Source organism: Musca domestica, unplaced genomic scaffold (assembly GCF_030504385.1).
Source record: "Musca domestica strain aabys unplaced genomic scaffold, Musca_domestica.polishedcontigs.V.1.1 73, whole genome shotgun sequence".
In the NCBI taxonomy this organism is placed as follows: Eukaryota; Metazoa; Arthropoda; class Insecta; order Diptera; family Muscidae; genus Musca; species Musca domestica.
In genome coordinates this window covers 2,984,012-3,003,495 of record NW_026712390.1, presented here as the reverse complement: position 1 = coordinate 3,003,495, position 19,484 = coordinate 2,984,012, and the positions used below count along the sequence as shown (strand labels likewise).

Here is a 19,484-nt window from a genome sequence, read left to right as displayed (position 1 = left end):
CCCATTTTCAATACCAAAAGTCCTGCACGCATAATATACATTTAGGTAAAATTTTATCCATCTACTTCAATTCGTTCGGAAGCTAGAGTGATTTTCCACAGACGGATAGACGGCCGGACATGGTTAAATCGACATAGAATTTTATGCTGAGGGGTCTAAAAAGTATATTTCGAGGTGTTACAAACGGGATGTCAAACTTAATACACCCTCCACACTATGGTGGAGGGTATAAAAATGGACCTTGGGATTATGTACTGTACACAACATATGCCTTATGCGTAAGGAAAATCATTGTCAAAAATCATGGGTGTCTACTGTACAAAAGAAGACCCCAGAGGATATCTGTCGCACAAGATATGACCCTTTGAGCCATCTACTGTGCAAAATATAACCCAAGCCGATATCGACTGTATAGATGGCCATGTCATTTTTTCTTCCCTTTCCTTTCCTTTCCTTCTGCTCCCTGACGAACGAAACCCACATCCAACAACAATAACTTTTCATTTGGATACTCCGACGTCTGGACAAACACCCAGTCGATGGACTTGGCGGCAAGAGCCCTTTTGCTGTCATAAACATCACTTTGCATTACCATTCGCGAGAGCACTCGCGAATGCAAAGGCTGAATGTGCCAAAAGAAGAAAATTTTGAAAACGCAAAAGAAACCAAAACACCCAAGAACCAACGTATCGGAAATACAAAAACAAAACAAAACAGCACATAAAGCAAGCTGCAGACAAAGCCGCCACATAGCAAAAGCTAAAAGCAAAATGTTTTTGCCGAGCGAGCATTGCTAAATACAGTGCGGAATAATAAGGGGGTCGAAGCAGAGGAACTACGCCGCCAAATCGCCGTTATCGTCGTCGCTGATTGGGTTGGAAATATCAAATTTGCTGATGTAGTCGGACGGAAGGCAAGCAGCCCAGCCATTGGCCCACCAACAACATATGCGACGCAATAAAACCAAAGAAACAAAGTGTTGGAGAGGAGGCAGCAAAGGTGGGCGGGAGATGACTGCAAACATAAACCGATATGGTGAAAATTAGCATGTGGTGGAGTGGTCTATACTTCTATCACCTAAGGTTTCAAAGCGGATGGATACTGCATTGAAGAAGGTGTGAGCCTAGATATGTACTGTACAAAAAGACTGGATATCTATCTAGCAGCCGATAGATTTTCGAGTAGACGGATTTTTTTAAAAAATATCTTGGGTTGTACATGGGTCTTAGGGGCATCTACTGCACAAGTATAACTCTTTAGAACATCTACAGTAGATTTAGGGACCTTATGTGTATCTACAGCATAGTAGATGACCTTTTTTGGCATCTATTGTGCTGTAGAGAGGTTCTCTAGGTATCGATCAGGTATTTGATACGCTTATGGACAGCTTAAGCCATCTATTATCCCGTAGATGGTTTTTTAACATCTACTGATTTGTAGAGGGGACTTAGGGGATGGGCTACTTTGACATCTATTGTATTGTAGAGAGATTCTCTAAGCATCTGCTAGGTATTTGATGACGCTTCTGGTCTCGAACACCGATTTTTTGGACATCTACTGTATTGTAGATGGGATTTATGGGCATCAACTGAGCGGATTCCGGCCCGAAATGATAGTTACGGATAGTATTTGATGACGCTCATGGTCTCGTAGACGGATTTTTTGGGCATCTATTGCTTTGTAGATGGGACTTATGGGCATCTATTGTGCGGATTTTTGCTCGAATGACAGTTATTGATGAACTAGTTGGACACCTATTGTTTTATAGAGGTTCGCTAGGCATCTACCAGGTATTTGATGACACTTATTGTCTCGTAGACGGATTTTTTGGACATCTACTGCTTTGTAGATGGAACTTTTTGACATCTATTGTGCGGATTTTGGCCCGAATGGCAGTTACTGATGGACTATCTTTACTTCTATTGTGTTGTAGAGAGGTTCTCTAGGCATAGATTAGGTATTTCATGACAGCTATTGTTTAATACATGGAATTTTTGAGACATATATTGTTTTGTAGATGGATTTTTTGGACATCTACTACTTTGTAGATGGGACTTATGGGCATATACGGCGCGGATTTTGGCCCGAAATGACAGTGACTTATGGACAACTTGTTGTAGAGGGGTCATCTAGGCATCTACTAGGTATGTGATGACGCTTATGGTCTCGTAGACGGATTTTTTGGACATCTATTACTTTGTAGATGGAACTATAAAGTATCTACTGAGCGGATTTCGGCCCGAAATGACAGTTACTGATGGACAACTTGTTGTAGAAGGGGTCCTCTAGGCATCTATTAGGTATTTGATTACGCTTATGGTCTCGTGGACGGATTTTTTGGACATCTATTGCCTTGTAGATGGGACTTATGTTCATCTACTGCGCGGATTTTGGCCCGAAATGACAGTTACTGATGGACAACTTGTTGTAGAGGGGTCCTCTAGGCATCTACTAGGTATTTGATGACGCTCATGGTCTCGTAGACGAATATTTTTGACATCTACTGCTTTGAAGATGGAACTATTGAGCATCTACTTTGCGGATTTTGGCCCGAAATGACAGTTACTGATAGAGTACTTGTTGTAGAGGGGTCCTCTAGGCATCTACTAGGTATTTGATGACGCTCATGGTCTCGTAGACGGATTTTCTTGCACATCTACTGCTTTGTAGATGGAACTATTGAGCATCTACTTTGCGGATTTTGGCCCGAAATGACAGTTACTGATAGAGTACTTGTTGTAGAGGGGTCCTCTAGGCATCTACTAGGTATTTGATGACGCTCATGGTCTTGTAGATGGATTTTTTGGACATCTATTACTTTGTAGATGGAACTATTGAACATCTACTGTGTGGATTTTACTCGAAATGACAGTTACTGATGGATTACTGGGACATATATTGTATTGTAGAGAGATTCTCCAAGCTTATGTTAGGTATTTGATGACGCTTATGGTCTCGTAGACGGATTTTTTGGACATCTACTGACTTGTAGATGGGACTTATGGGCATCAACGGTGCGATTTGGGCCCGAAATGACAGTTACTGGACTCCTATTGTCTTATAGAGGTTCGCTAGGCATCGATTAGGTATTTGATGACGCTTATGGTCTTGTAGAGGGATTTTTTGGACATCTACTGCCTTGTAGATGGGACTCTTGGGCATCTATTATGCGGATTTTGGCTCGAAATTACATCTACTGTGAGGTAAATGCCATTTTTGAGCATCCACTACACAGTAGATGAACACTTTAGACATCTACTGTGTTGTAGATGGAGCCCTTTGGCATCTACTGGACATTGGATGACGCTTATAATACATGGATTTTTCAAACATCTATTTTCTGGTGGATTTTTCGGACATCTACTTTGAAGTAAAGGCCATTTTTTGGCATCTACAGCATAGAAAATGGATTTTTTACATCTATTCTGTTGTAGAAGGGTTCCATAGGCATCTACCAGGTTTTATATGAGGTTTCAAGACAACTCTTTTTTATATATGGGATCTTCAGCCATCCATTGTGTCGTAGATGAATTTTTGAATCATCTACTGCTTTGTAGATGGATTTTTTTGGATATCTACTGCTTTGTAGATGGGACTTATGGAGATCTACTGTGCGGATTTTGGCTCAAAATGACATATCTTGCGTTAACGTAACGTTTTTTGGACATCTACTACCTAGTAGATTAAGTCTTTAGATATCTATTGTGTTGTAGATGGGCCGCTTTGGCATCTACTGGGTATTCGATGAAGCTTATCGACAACTACGGTTTATTTGATGGATTATCAGTCATCAATTGCATCGCAGATGGATTTTGTAGACACATATAGTGCCGTAGATGAATATTATGTACAGCTACTGTGTAGTAGATGGTCGCCCATATTTTTGCAGAAAACTACATTTATGAACATCTACTGGATAGTAAATGAATGTTAATTCATCTATTCATTCGTAGATGACTCTTAAGATCATCTACAGTGAATTTAAGAACACCTATAGAAAAGTACTGCAGAGTAGAAACTTATTTTGGTCATCTACTGGGTAGCAGATAAATTTTCTTGGACATCTACTGAATTTTTTGGTCGTCTACAGTGTAGTAGATGGAGTTTTTGCGACATCTACTATATTGAATCTGTTCCTATTCGAGATCTTATGGTCATCTACTATAGAGATGCCATATTTTGTGGACATCTACAGTGTAGCAGATACCCCTGTGGACATCTACGAATCTATAGTCTACCACTATATATATCACCGACGTATCCGATGACTCTAAAAGGCATCTACTGCATTGTAGATGACCCTGGTGAGCATCTACTCTGCAGTAGATTACCACTATTTGCATCTGGGTAGATTATTTTTCGTTTTTTTCTCCACCAAAACGTCCCTTGGCCCACCTTCTTCCCCCTTGGCCCACCACCTCCCCCTTAACACGTTTTCTGCCAATCTCAATTAGCGAGTCCAAATTCTTTGTCGTTTTTTTTTTTGCATTTTTATTTTATTTAGGTCACATTGACTTTCTCGCCCTCTCTCGCCCTCCCTCCCCCTTATACTGGTCTCTTCATCTCCTTGTCTTAATAATTCAATTTTTGTTGAAAACGAAAATTTAATTTGAATTACATCACTGCGGCATTTGGTTCTTACACGCTTGTTGGGTGGCTTGCGCTGACGCTGCTGTAGAATTTCATGTTGTGCCCTCCAAGGGGGAATTTGTGACAATATCATGGGGACCGAAAGATCTGGGCTGTCTGACTGCCTGCCTGCCAATTGAAAGACTGGCCGGCATTTTGGTCGAGCAAAAACAAGAAAAAAAGGAAGCAAAACAAATGACGCTTTGAATGGGCCAAGGCGTTGGCAACACCAAGTGAGCGACCGGCTGGTGGTCGACCTGCTTGGCTGCCGTGTTGACTGTTTTCCGAGCAGATATTCATTCCATGAAATGAAAGTAATTTTCCTTTTTTTCCCTACCCTTCCGGTCATGTTGTGCATTGGAGCTGGATGTAAGGTTGATTGGGGCTGGAGGGTTGGAGGTGGGGCTGGTGTTTTTCATAGATTATTGTTGTATCAAAGCCAAAAGAACCAACACCCAAGTTGCTGACGGTGTTGTGGATGATGATGATGTTGTTGATGATTGTGTTATAACGGATCTCCTCCTGGTTCCATGGATGGCTGGCTGGTCTTTCGTCACCAGTACTTATGGAGTAGTTACCCCACTTCGAAAATCCCCAGCCTTTCATTTTGGGGAGCTCTTGACAAACTTGCCAGCCAGCCAAGCCAAGCGAAGCCAAGCCTTTGGAATCAACACCATCATCAATGCCATGAAATAGCTCTGGTTACCCTGGCTGGCTTGCCCCAGCTTTTCATTGTTCTGCACTGATGTTGGTGGTGCTCTGTTCTGGCCATTTTTTGCTTTGCTGTTCAACTTGGCGCTGATGAGGTTTTGCCATTTCTACAAAACTACTGAATCGGTTGGTTGAGTGGTATACCACTCAACTTGTGAAATTCCTGACGCAATTTGCAACACACAACTAGAACCGGCCGGCCTGCCTGGCTGACTGGCCTGTGCTTGTGCTTGTGGCTGCCTGCCTGCCTGTACAACAAAGAGTGTGTGCCTAGATCGACCGACCAACCAACCGACAGGCCGGCCAAGCATTGAAATTCATTCGCACCGCAGCACACACACACATGCACCGAACTGAAGAATGAAAGCAGCAGAAAAAAGAAGCCCTCACTCGCCAGCTATAACTGGCATTTGCCAATGCTGATGACGATGAGGATGAGGATGATTGCCATGTCCAGGGTGTGTGCTGTGTGTATGTAGCCGGAATCATTCGGCTCGTCATGTGTGTACTTTCCACACAAGTACATACATATATAAACGTCGGTATATATGTATGGCCCCCATCATCTTCATGTGGGTATATAAAGCTATAACCCCATAGAACAAAGTAACTAAACCATCAAGCCAGCCAGGCAGGCATGATGTCGGTTTGCCAGCCAGCCAGCCAGCAAGCTAGCTAGCACCACTTGCATGGCCACCATTAAATGGTGCCCTGACTGCTGACTGACAAACTCAGTGATGAAGCAGCAATGGCCAAAGACTGCTTCCTCTTTGCCATTAACCATCCCCCCCACCTGTGTGTTCCTTTGACAAACTATTCAGTCATCAGTCTGGCTCATTCATGCAGCAGAGCAATGCTTTCAAAATGTACGCAGCGCCAGCAACAGTCACACATTGTTGTTGTTGCGGATTTTTGTTTCTTTAGTGCTTGGGCCAAAAACGAAACTCCAGTGAGCAATTGTGGACAGTGTTCTAAGGGTATATTTTATGCAGTAGATTTCCATATTCACCATATACTCTCCAGTAGGTGGCAATATGTGGCATCTACTGTGGAGTAGATGTTCATTACAACACCCTAAATGTCCATAGGGATCAAATATTTTGGCGTAGATCTCCATAAGGTACATATACAAGACCATAGATGCATATATGCTTCATCTACTGCACCGTAGATGTTCATAGGAGTTATTCACAATGCCGTAGAAGGTTTTACAAATCTGTAGATGTGAAAAAATTGCCATCTACACTATAGTAAATGAAGTAGAAAATGCGTCTACAATACAGTGGAGTCATGTAGACACCCGTAGACCTTCAGAAGAGTCATTCACAATGCCGTAGAAGCCCACAAGATCCTTTTACAAATCCGTAGATGTGAAAAAATGTTATCTACACCATAGTAGATGTAATAGAAGATACGATGTGAAGTCATCTAGACATCCGTAGATGTGATAAATTCTCCATCTTCTACACCGTAGACCATCAGAAGAACCATCCTCAGGCCAGTAGATGTAAAAATGTTCCATCTTCTACACTCAAGACCTTCAAAAGAATCATCTACAAGCCAGTAGATGTGAAAAAGTGTCATCTACATGATAGTAGATGACCATGGAGTCATCTACACACTCGTACATGTGAAAAATTATCCTTCTTCTACACTGTAGACCATCAGAAGAGCCATCTACAAGCCAGTAGATGTAAAAATGTTCCATCTTCTACACTCAAGACCTTCAAAAGAATCATCTACAAGCCAGTAGATGTGAAAAAGTGTCATCTACACACTCGTAGATGTGAAAATTATCCATCTTCTACACTGTAGATGTTCATAAGAGTCATTCACAATACCGTAGAAGCCCACAAGATCCTTCTACAAATCCGTAGATATGAAAAAATATAATCTACACCATAGTAGATGTAGTAGAAGATAAGTCTACAATACCAAGGAGTCATAGACACACTCGTAGATGTAAAAATTATCCATCTTCTATACTGTAGACCTTCAGAAGAGCCATCTACAGGCCAGTAGATGTGAAAGATATGTTATCTACATCATAATAGATGGCTGTGGATTTATCTACACACCCGTAGATGTGACAATTATCCATCTTCTGCACTGTAGATGTTCATAAGAGTCATTCACAATGCCTTAGAAGCCCAAAGGATCCTTCTACAATGCCTTAGATATGAAAAAATTTCATCTGCGCCATAGTAGATGTAGTAGAAAATACGTCTACAATACCATGGAGTCATGTAGACACCCGTAGATGTAAAAATTATCCATCTTCTACACTCTCTACCTTCGGAAGAGCCATATACAAGCCCGTAGATGTGAAAAAATGTCATCCACATCATAGTAGATGGCCGTGGAGTCATCCACACACTCGTAGATGTTACAATTATCAATCTCCTACACTGTAGATGTTCATAAGAGTCATTCACAATGCCGTAGAAACCGACAAGATCCTTCTACAAATCCGTAGATGTGAAAAAATGTTATCTACACCATAGTAGATGTAGTAGAAATTACGTCTACAATACCGAGGAGTCATAGACTCGCTCGTAGATGTGAAAAATGATCCTTCTTCTTCACTGTAGACCTTCAGAAGAGCAATCTACAAGCCTGTAGATGTGAAAAAATGTCATCCACATCATATTAGATGGCCGTGGAGTCATCTACATACTCGTAGATGTGAAAATGCTCCATCTTCTACACCGTAGATGTTCATAAGAGTCATTCACAATGCCGTAGAAACCCACAAGATCCTTCTGCAAATCCGTAGATGTGAAAAAATGTCATCTACGCCATAGTAGATGTAGTAGAAAATACGTCTACAATACCGTGAAGCCACCTACACACTCGTAGATGTAAAAATTATCCATCTTCTACACTCTAGACCTTCAAAAGAGTCATCTACAAGCCAGTAGATGTGAAAAAATGTCATCTACACCATAATAGATGTAGTAGAAAATACGTCTACAAAACCGAGAAGTCATAGACACACTCGTAGATGTAAACATTATCCATCTTCTACACTGTAGAAGAGCCATCTACAAGCAGTAGATGTGAAAAAATGTCATCTACATTATAGTAGATGGCCGTGGGGTCATCTACACACCCGTAGATGTGGAAAATATTCCATCTTCTACACTATATACCATCAGAAGAGCCATCTATAAGCCCGTAGATGCGAAAAAAGGTAATCTACTATTATTTTTTTTCATCTACAATACCACAGACGTCCAAAAGATACATCTACAATACCACAGATGCCCACAAGAGACATCTACATAATAGTAGATGATGGTGGCGTCATCTACACACCCGTAGATGTAAAAAGAATCCATCTTCTACACTTTAGACCATCATAAGAGCCATCTATAAACAAAAAAGCTAAGCTACTACAAAATAGATGCCCACAAGAGACATCTACAAATCCGTAGATGTACAAAATGTCACCATAGATCTGAAAAAAAACTTCTACTACATAGTAGACGCCAAAAGGTATCAGTTTGTATAGAGTAAATGTTCAAAATAGGCATCTCCAATTTTTGTAGATGTCCAGAAGAATCATCTACTCTACTGTAGATGTTCAGAGAAGCAATCTCTGTTACAGTAGATGCCCATAATGATCATATTCTGTATAGTACATGTCCACAAGAGCTATCTTTGGTACAGTAGCTTGTCAAATCCCATCTACGTCCTCTGAATGACATACAAAACAAGGTGACTCACTGCTAAGCTCTAAAAATTGCGTATGTAGTGGGCGGGGGAACTTGGAGGACAGCAGCAGCAGCAAAATCACCATCTGATCGCTCCCACCAAATGTCCAGGCGATGGGTTTTGTGGTGCCAAAAATGAATTGTCGGGTAAAAACAAAAAAACAAGAACAACTGCCAGAATCTAGGTAGGCAACGATGAGAGACCGATAGACAGACTAACAGTCAGTCATACCGACAATGAATGCAGAATGCTTTGCTTTACCTATTCGCACATTCAGCAAAATTGACAACAACAACATGACTATAGAACGGACACAAACCCACACAGAATGTGGTGAGAGGGGGCTTTTTTGAAACAGCCACAGAGCCAGCCAAACAGCCAGCAGCAGCAGAAAATAAAGCAACAACTGTCACTCACACACTCGTACACACATACATACACACACACATAAATAAGTTCCCTACAGAGTACACATGTACTAAGAGTATTTTATTGGAAAACCACCCAGTCACCGGTGTACCACCCCCCACCACTGGCATCGACAGTATCGGGAAAAGCTAGCGTGTGATGCCTGCTAGCTAGGCTGATGATTGGTTTTTCTTGTGTGTGTGTGTGCGAGTGCGAGCCTCTTGGCTTGGTGTGGGGGTGGTGGTGAGGTAAAGCTTAATGCTTGTTATTTTGCTGCTGCTACTGCCGTTCGTTTCTGGTGGGAGAGCAATGAAGGATCATTAAATGCTACAACAAATGTGGCATTAACAGGGAACAGAGGCGATTCAGATATAAAGGAACGAATGGAAGAGGGGTCGAGCTGGCGGTGGACATTTGGGACAGGCGTCTGGACGGGCAGGCAGGCAGGCAATCAGTAAGCCAGGCCGTTAGGCATAACGAGAAACAAGAAAACTTCATCAACAGAGGGGTGAGAATTGGCCAAAGAAGAACATGGTCAATTGTAGAGAGGGAGTTGTAGAGAGAGAGAGAGAGAGTAAGTAAGAGAGGGTGGGGGGTAGGTGTTGAGTTAAAGCGTATAATAATATATAATCAATAATAAATAAAATAATGACCAAAAAAGCAACAGTAAACATTTTTTATTTGCACCTGAATGGTGTTAATTTGGCCAGAGTACGCCGCAGTGGGTTTCATGCCGAAATATCATGGGCATTGGATTAATTGATAGAGACACTTCGCTTCTCTCAACAACAAAAACCGAGTTTTAATTAAAAGAGAAAAAAACAGAGCATTGGGAAGACCATTTGCTGAATACTCATAAGTAAAGTCAACAATATGTTGCATACTTTTAGGATGAAAAAAAATATCAAAATTCCTTGCATTTAAAAACGAATGAATAAACACAATTAAAAAATATTACCAAATTGTAACGTAAAAAAACCCGATATTAAATAAAAAAAGTATTTTTCAAATTCTTCAGTCACAAATTTTTAAATTCTGGGTCAAATATATAACCTAAAAAATCTACTTCTTGATTAAAATTAAGAAATTATTATTAGTTTTCTTAAAAAAAGTAAAATTCTTATAAAATAAAAATCACATAACAACCATAAATAAAATCAACTGTCTTGTCTACCCAAAAAAAAAAATATAGCTTAAAAATCCTCGGACACAAATAAAAACTAAAAACATATTTTTATAAGTCCGCTGCCATAAATAAAACCTAAAAATATAATTTTAGATCCAGTCCCATCATAAATACGACATTTAAAAAATATATTTAAAAACTCACTGTTATAGGCCTAAAAATTTATTTTATATAGATTTAAGAAACCTACCATAAAAATATCTTTGAAAATGGACGGGTTTTATCTAAACCCCCAAAAATATATTTAAGAAAATGACCATGACCTACTTATTCTCCCACAAAAATAAATAAAAATCAGCGTCGTTGTGCCGCAACAAAAAAAATATAAAGTTTTTAAATGAGGTTTCTGTTCGGCCCATAAATGATCGAAAACTTTCATGAGGATTACAAAGGTCTAAAAAATCCTCCATTCATCTCTGGAGGGTAAAAAGACAGATTTATTTTCCTTGATTTTCTCCAGTTTTTATAAATTTCTTCTTTTACGAATGCTCCCATTTCGCCCTCTCTCTCTCTCTCTTAAAATGCCTTCAGAGACATATTTTTCGGTGTTGCGTGCTCTTCTTTTGTTACCTCCTTTACGTTCCATTGTTTATATGCATTTAAATATCTAAACTTTAAAATATTTTTCAATTTTTATTGGGGAATTTCTGTTGTATCAATTGATATTTTTATTTTTAAAAATTCCCATCCTAGTGAACTGGTTACATATTTTCAAGGATCTTTTCTTAAAAGATATTTTAATCAAACAAATACAATTTTTAAAAATTGTCAAGCCAAGATGTTGAATATTTTTTAAATATTTTGTAATCTATATCGAATTTGAAAATACGTTGTCTACTTTTAGGCTTAAAATTGTACCTAATAATGTTTTTTGTTATGTAAATTTTAAAAAACAATGATACTCTGTCAAACTTTGTGAAAGTAATTTCAAAATGATGTTACATAAATTCGAATATAAAATGTTGGCAATTTTGTAACAATATTTTGAAAAATAAGAGATAAATGATTTAGAGCAAATCATACATTAGACAACGAATCTGTTATGTGACCTAACTTTCGCGAAGATGTGGCATACATCTGATGGTGTATAATTTTAGGAAAAATAAAAAAAATATATAAAAATGATGCCAAACATTTAAAGACAGTCATAAAATTCTACAGGCAAGAATTCCTGCATATTTTTTGAAGGTAAATTTCAAATGAATGTTGCATACTTTTGGGATTTATTTACAAACAAAATATGCTCCACGTTATTAGATGACATTTATAAAAAAAAACCTTTATACCATTAAAAAAATCGAAAAATATTAAAACAAACGGACCTCACGCATACACCACTTCCTTAAAGTATGAGTGATTTCAAGAATTGCATATCACTCATACGCAGAGTTTTAATACAAACGACCGGAGTCTAAGGACATTTTTTATATTTGCCTTACATCTTCCCTTGCATAGTTTTAGGAAAAATTAAAAAAATGAAAAAAATTATGCCAAACATTTAAAGGATATCATGTACGAATGTAGCACATTTTTTGAAAGTATATTTCTTGGGGTATATTTACAAACAACATGTGCTGCACCCTTTTAGATAATTTTAAAACAATATATAATCCAAGAAATCACCCGGGTACCTTTCTGGAAGTATATTTCATTTGAGGTATATTTTAAAAGTTTTTTCCCAATCATTTTCGTATATTAAAGACCAAACTCACACTTTTTTGGAAATAAATTTCAAAAAAAATATTGAATACATTGGGGGGAAGTAATTTTTTTTTTTTTCAACAAAAAACTTGCATACTTTTGGTGGTTTTTTTTTTAAATATTTTCAAAACTCCAGAAATCTCAAAAAATTGACAGCCAAAGATATTGAATATCATCGGTAAGTCTATCGATGAAAGGTACTTCCCTTTGATGACACTGGATTTGAGTCAATTTATTTATTTATTTTTTTTTTTTGTGTGTGTATTTGTATGATAATGCAAATTTGAATGAAAACGAAAAATATCATTCCCAATAGGTTTTTAAATTTTTGAATTATTTAAAAAAAATTGAAAAAATCTTGCATATTTTTGGGGAATTTTTAAAATATTTTCAAACAAAAAAATAAATAAAATGAAGAGTACTCACTCCCCCCCTTTGATGCCACTGTATTCGTGTAGATTTATAATTTTTTTTCATTTTTTTCTTGTATTTATTTGTATGATGATGCAAATTTGAATGCAAACGAAATATATCATTCCAAATGTTTTTAAATTTTTTAATTATTGAAAAAAATTAAAAAAAACTTGCATACTTTTGGGGGCTTTTTTTTTAAAGATTTTCAAAAAATAAATAAAGCACTCAGAAATTTCAAATATGTTGCATATCATCGGTGAGTATATCGATGAAAGGTACTTCCCTTTGATGCCACTGCGTTTGAGCCAATTTATGAGATTTTCATTTTTTTTTTGTATTTATTTGAATGCGGACGAAAAATAAATTTCTCCAAATGTTTTCAAATTTTTGAATTATTAAAAAAAAAATTGAAAAAATCTTGCATACTTTTAGAGGCTTTTTAAATTATTATCAAAAAATTGAAATACCCAGATATTTTTAAAAATTTACAGCGAATATCATCGGTAATCTTATCGATGAAAGGTACCCCCTTTGATGCCACTGTATTTGAGTCGATTTATAGTTTTTTAATTTTTTTTATTTGAATGTGGACGAAAAATATCTTCCTCCAGATGTTCTTACATTTTTGAATTATTGAAAAAAAAAATTGAAAAACTCTTGCATACTTTAGGGGCTTTTAAATTATTTTCAAAAAATTGAAATACTCCAGAAATTCTCAAAAAATTTACAGCGAATATCATCGGTAAGCCTATCGATGAAGGTAACCTCTTTGATGCCACAGTATTTTAGTCATTTTTTGTCATTGCTCGAAAAACCTAATTCCACATAAGTATTTGAATGCGGACGCAAAATATCTTCCTCCGAATGTTTTTAAATTTTGAATTATTAAAAAAATTGAGAAAGACTCATTTGAAGTTTTTTCTCAATCATTTTCGTATCGTTATAGAAAAACATTTTAATTTAAATTCTCCCTTTTTTGTCGTTTTGGCCGAGGCGTTGCAGCGCTGAGCGGTAACTTTGGTTCTACTGGATTCATAAATGATTTGAAGACATTATATTTTTTATTCAAAAATTTGTCTATTCATATTACCTGGTATTTAGATTTTGTTACTCTTTATTTATCAATTTTTTTAGGGGTTTCGGCTGCCACAATGAGGATCTGTGTGGTAACTTGGTGGCTCTGTGAAATTTGCAAATATTTTGAATTTCTGTTTTTTACTCAATAATTTTCTAGCCAATATTTGGGTATAATTTCTGTAGTTACTCCTTCTTCTGACTCAATACCCAGCTGAGTAATAGCTTCGGGTTCTATTCGTCTTGTAACTGTTTTGAAAATTGATTCATAAACTTGGTTTTCAAAATTCAAATTATGTATTTTCTTTTAGATTTTATTCTTGTTTTTAAACGGCTTTTTGTTTGCAGTAATGCAGGACTGAGTAGTAACTTCGTTCTCGATTTGTAAATGTTTTGAACATTTATGCATCGTTTTCATTCATTATTTTTGAAAATTCAAATCGCCCGGTATTGAGGTTTTGTTTCTGTTTATCTTTACGCCTTTCTGGTTGCGGATTCAATTAAGAATTCGAACTTGGACAGTAATTGTTTTGTAAATTTTTTGATATTCGGACAATTTTTTCAAGCTCAATTTTTAACCGGTATTTCCGTTTTTTCGTCTTTTTCACAATTTTTTTTTTTAAATTTCCACTACAATTTTTTTTTAAAAAAATATTTTTGAAAACTCTTCTTTGTACGGCTTTTTTGCCAAAGAAACAAAAAATGTCGTTGTTATTGTTATTTTTTTCTTATTGTTAATCAGATTTTTAGTCTAATCACACACGTGTTTTTTTTATTGCAAAACACCGAAGAGTGTTGAGGGGGAGGGTGGTACGGAAGGGGACCACACCGATCTTCACCCCTTTGTCACCACTGGAATCCGCTAAAAGGCGCTAAAAACCCGAACACACACACACAAACGTCACCAGCTGATTATGATTATGAGGTGGTGTCAATGATGACACTGTGACAGACAAGACGACAACGATGACGACGAGCACAAAATTCAAGAATTATTTCACTTCCAACGCTGATTGCAGTCAGCTTACAACTGAACTGAACTGAAATTGAAAATTCAGCAAAGCATTGCGAAGCGCATAGCACAACGCCACAACGGCAACGACACAGGAGGAAAAAGCCCCCCAAACAACACCAACTAACCAGAGCCAACCAGCCAGCCAACAGCAACAACAAATCCAAAGGCAGGCAAGAGCAACACAGAAGCCAGCCGCAGCAGCAATACACAAAAATATAACAACAAAACCAACAACGAAAAAACGCCAGCCGTATAAAACGCTTTTTACGTTTCTCATTTGGTTGTTGTTCTGGCTGGCATGCCAGGCCAGGCTATGCGAGCATTTTCTGTATGAATGCCAGCCAACCAGCCACTGCCATCCATGGGAGAGCTCAGAGATGATGGTGACGACTACAACGTTGATGATGATGATGGCTGGCTGGCTGGCTGGTTGGCTATGACGATGAAGTGCTTGCCTGCTTGGTGGTGGGCATGGATGGGCCCCAGCCAGCAAGCCAGCCAGCCAGGATGGTTGTTGCTTGAATGGATGGATGAATTGCTGCTACATCGATGGATGTGTGAATGTTTGTAAGTGTGTGTGCCTGGTCTGTCATTTGGTTCTTTCTGCAGCAATGTGTGTAGAATTTTTACTGCCACAGAGCGTTTTGTGGTGCCATGGCCGCCTGTGTGATGTGCTGTGCTCTGCAGCCTGGCCAGGCCAGGCTGGCTATAATAACAGCAGCAGCAGCCAGCAACAGCCCAAAAACGAATTCAAAAGCCATAGCCAGCCAGCCAGCCAGCCCAGCCAGTCATCAGAGTGAGGATTGTCATTGTTGTTGTTCTTGCTTTTGTGCCTTGCCGGTGTGTGTCGGGTTCGTTCTTCTATTCTTTATGGCAAAATCAAACCAGCAGAGTCCAAATGCGAAAATATTTCACCATGTGTGTGTGTGTGTATGGGTTTGTGCGTGTGTATGTATGTCTGTCGGTTTGTATATTTTGTTCCCAACCATTCACATTTTATTTCGTTCAAGCGTTTGGCTCGTATATTCCAACTCATACACATCCATACATACATACGTCAGTATGTCTAAATGTTGTTATTGCCAGCCAGCCAGCCAGCCAGCCAGGCTGATTGCCTACTGCCTGTCAATGTGATTGCTACTGCTGTTATTTTTGTTGTTGTTGTTGAATCTCCTGGCTGGCTGACTGGCTGGCTTTTTGCTTAATACAGGCCTGCCTGCCTGCCTGCCTGTGCTTGTTTGTCGTTGCCTTAGCCTGCCATTGCTGCTGCTGCTGGTGACTGTTGGTTTGAATGATTGTCGTCGAGTTTGCCTGGCTGCCCAGCTACCATCAGTGTTCCGGTGCCTAAATTATTGTTGTTTCGTGGTAGTATGTGTGTGCGTGTGTGTGTGTATGAATGTATTTCTATCATTACAGCTTGTTGGCAGGCGAGCAGACAGACAGACAGTTAGAATCACACACATGTTAACAGTGAAAGGTGAAAAGTATAAGAAAACAGAACGCCTAAAAGTAGGCAGCATTTTTTGAAAATTCAAGTAACATGTATCTACATTATCTAACAGAAGTAGAACGTAATTAAGATGACGTGGATAATGTATCTATGTTCTTCCAATGACATATGGAATGTATCTACGTGATCTAAAGGACATGGAATATGTATATACAATATCTAGATGACAAAAGCAATGTATCTAGGTTATGTCAATGGCTTAAAATATGTATCTACATTCTCCAGATGATGTTAGAAACGTATCTAGATTAATGAGATTGCGTGGAAAAAGTATCTACGTTCTCAAGATATCGAGGGAAATGTATCTACGTATTTTGATTGGTTTGAAAAGTGTATCTACGTCATTTCATTGGTTTGGAAAATGTATCTACGTTATTCAGATGGCGTGAATAATGTATCTACGCTCTCCAGATAACATGGAGAATGTATCTACGTTCCCCAGATACAATTAAAAATGTATCTACGCAATCCAGATACCATGGAAAATGTATCTACGCAATCCAGTTACCATGGAAAATGTATCTACGCAATGCAGATACTATAGAAAATGTATCTACGCAATCCAGATACTATGGAAAATGTATCTACGCAATCCAAATACCATGGAAAATGTATCTAAGCAATCCAGATACCATTAAAAATGTATCTACGCAATCCAGATACTATGATGCAGATGCAATGGAAAATGTATCTACGCAATCCAGATACCATGGAAAATTGACCTACGTAATCCAGATACCATGGAAAATGTATCTACGCAATGCAGATACTATAGAAAATGTATCTACGCAATCCAGATACCATGGAAAATGTATCTACGCATTCCAGATACCAAGAAAAATGTATCTACGCAATCCAGATACCAAGAAAAATGTATCTACGCAATCCAGATACCATGGAAAATGTATCTACGCAATCCAGATACTATGGAAAATGTATCTACGCAATCCAGTTACCATGGAAAATGTATCTACGCAATCCAGATACCAAGAAAAATGTATCTACGCAATCCAGATACCATGGAAAAGGCATCTACGCAATCCAGATACCAAGAAAAATGTATCTACGCAATCCAGATACTATGGAAAATGTATCTACGCAATCCAGATACTATGGAAAATGTATCTACGCAATCCAGATACCATGGAAAATGTATCTACGCAATCCAGATACTATGGAAAATGTATCTACGCAATCCAGATACCATTAAAAATGTATCTACGCAATCCAGATACCAAGAAAAATGTATCTACGCAATCCAGATACTATGGAAAATGTATCTAGGCAATCCAGATACAATGAAAATTGATCTACACAATCCAGATACAATGGAAAATGCATCTACGCAATCCACATACCATGGAAAATGTATCTACGCAATCCAGATACCAAGAAAAATGTATCTACATAATCCAGATACCAAGAAAAATATATCTACGCAATCCAGATACCATGGGAAATGTATCTACGCAATCCAGATACTATGGAAAATGTATCTACGCAATCCAGATACCATGGAAAATTGATCTACGTAATCCAGATACCATGAAAAATGTATTCACGCAATCCAGGTACTATGGAAAATGTATCTTCGCAATCCAGATGCCATGGAAAATGTATCTACACAATCCAGATACCATGGAAAATGTATCTACGCAATCCAGATTACATTGAAAATGTATTACCTTTATGTGGGCATTTTGGATAATGTATATACAATCCTCAGATAATGTGAAAAACGTATCTATGTAAACAACATTACGTGGAAAATGTATTCACATTCTCAATATACCGAGGATATGTATCTACGTTATGTCAGCAGCTGGGAAAATGTATCTACGTTGTTCAGATGGTATTGAGAATGTATTTATCTTCTCCAGATAACGTGGAAAATGTATCAATGCTATGTAGATTGCGTAGAGAATGTATCTATATGCTCTAAATGACATGGAATATGTATGTATATGAAGTTACAAGCGTATCTACGTTAATCAGATTGCGTGGAAAATGTATCTACGTTCTCAAGATATCAAAAGAAATGTATCTACGTCATTTTTTTGGTTTGAAAAATGTATCTATGTTATTAAGTTGGCGTGAATAATGTATCTACGTTCTTCAAATGAAGTGTTGCATATATCTATGTTCTCAAGATGAAGTGGGAAATGTATCTATGCTCACCAAATGACATGGAAAACGAATCTATGTTAAGCAGATGACATGGACATAGTATCTACATTATCTTAGATATTGAATCTACATTCTGTAGATGACGAGTAGAACGTATTCACATTAACCAGAATGCGTGGAAATTGTATCTATGCTATTTCAACGGCTTGAAAAATGTATCTACATTTTTCAGATAACGTGGGAAAAACATTCACCTCATTCAAATGCCATGGATAATGTATCTACGTATCAAATTGATTTTGATAATGTATCTATGTTCTTCAGATGAAGTGAAAAAGGTACCTACGTTAACAAGATGACGTGATAATGCATCAACGTTATCTAAATGAAGTATAAAACGTATCTACATTCTTCAAATGACGTGGAAAATGTATCTACGCTATCCAGATTGGTTGGATAATGTATCTACGTTCTCTAGATTACTTGGATATTATATCTACGTTCTCCAGATGACGAGTATAACGTATACACATTAACTAGAACGCGTGGAAAATGTATCTAAGTTTTGTCAACGGCGTGAAAATGTATCTAGGTTGTCTAAATGTGGTCGAAAATGCATCTACATCATCCAAATGGTACCAAAAATGTGTCAAAGATCACCAAATGTCGTGGATAATGTATCAAAGTTCTTTAAAGGACTTCAAGGATGTTTCTACGTTGTCTGAATGTGATCGATAATGTATCAACATTATCCAACTGATATGATACATGTATCTTAGATCCCATTAAGTCGTGGATAATGTATCTACGTTCCTCAGGTGACATGTATAATGTATCTAGGTTCCGTAAATGACGAGGATAATGTATCTACCTTATCCAAATGATATGAAAAATGTATTTTAGATCCCCAAATATAAGGGATAATGTTTCTACGTTCTTCAAATGAAATCGAGAATGTATCTACGTTGTCAGAATGTCGTCGATAGTATATC

General features: G+C 37.7%; 1 protein-coding gene across 2 annotated transcripts in view; it reads right to left on the bottom strand.

Annotated features, from left to right (window-relative positions):
• The window catches only part of LOC131806342 (CTP synthase-like), a 58,203-nt gene that overhangs the window by 23,387 nt on the left and 15,332 nt on the right, over window positions 1–19,484 (bottom strand). Inside the window, exon 1 of one of the 2 annotated variants that reach the window (XM_059130338.1) lies at window positions 13,857–13,978. The exons of the other annotated variant lie outside the window; for it this stretch is intronic. The gene's annotated coding sequence lies outside the window, so the exon portion shown is untranslated. Of the gene's footprint in view, window positions 1–13,856; window positions 13,979–19,484 lie in introns of those variants that run through there. 2 annotated transcript variants of the gene reach the window in all.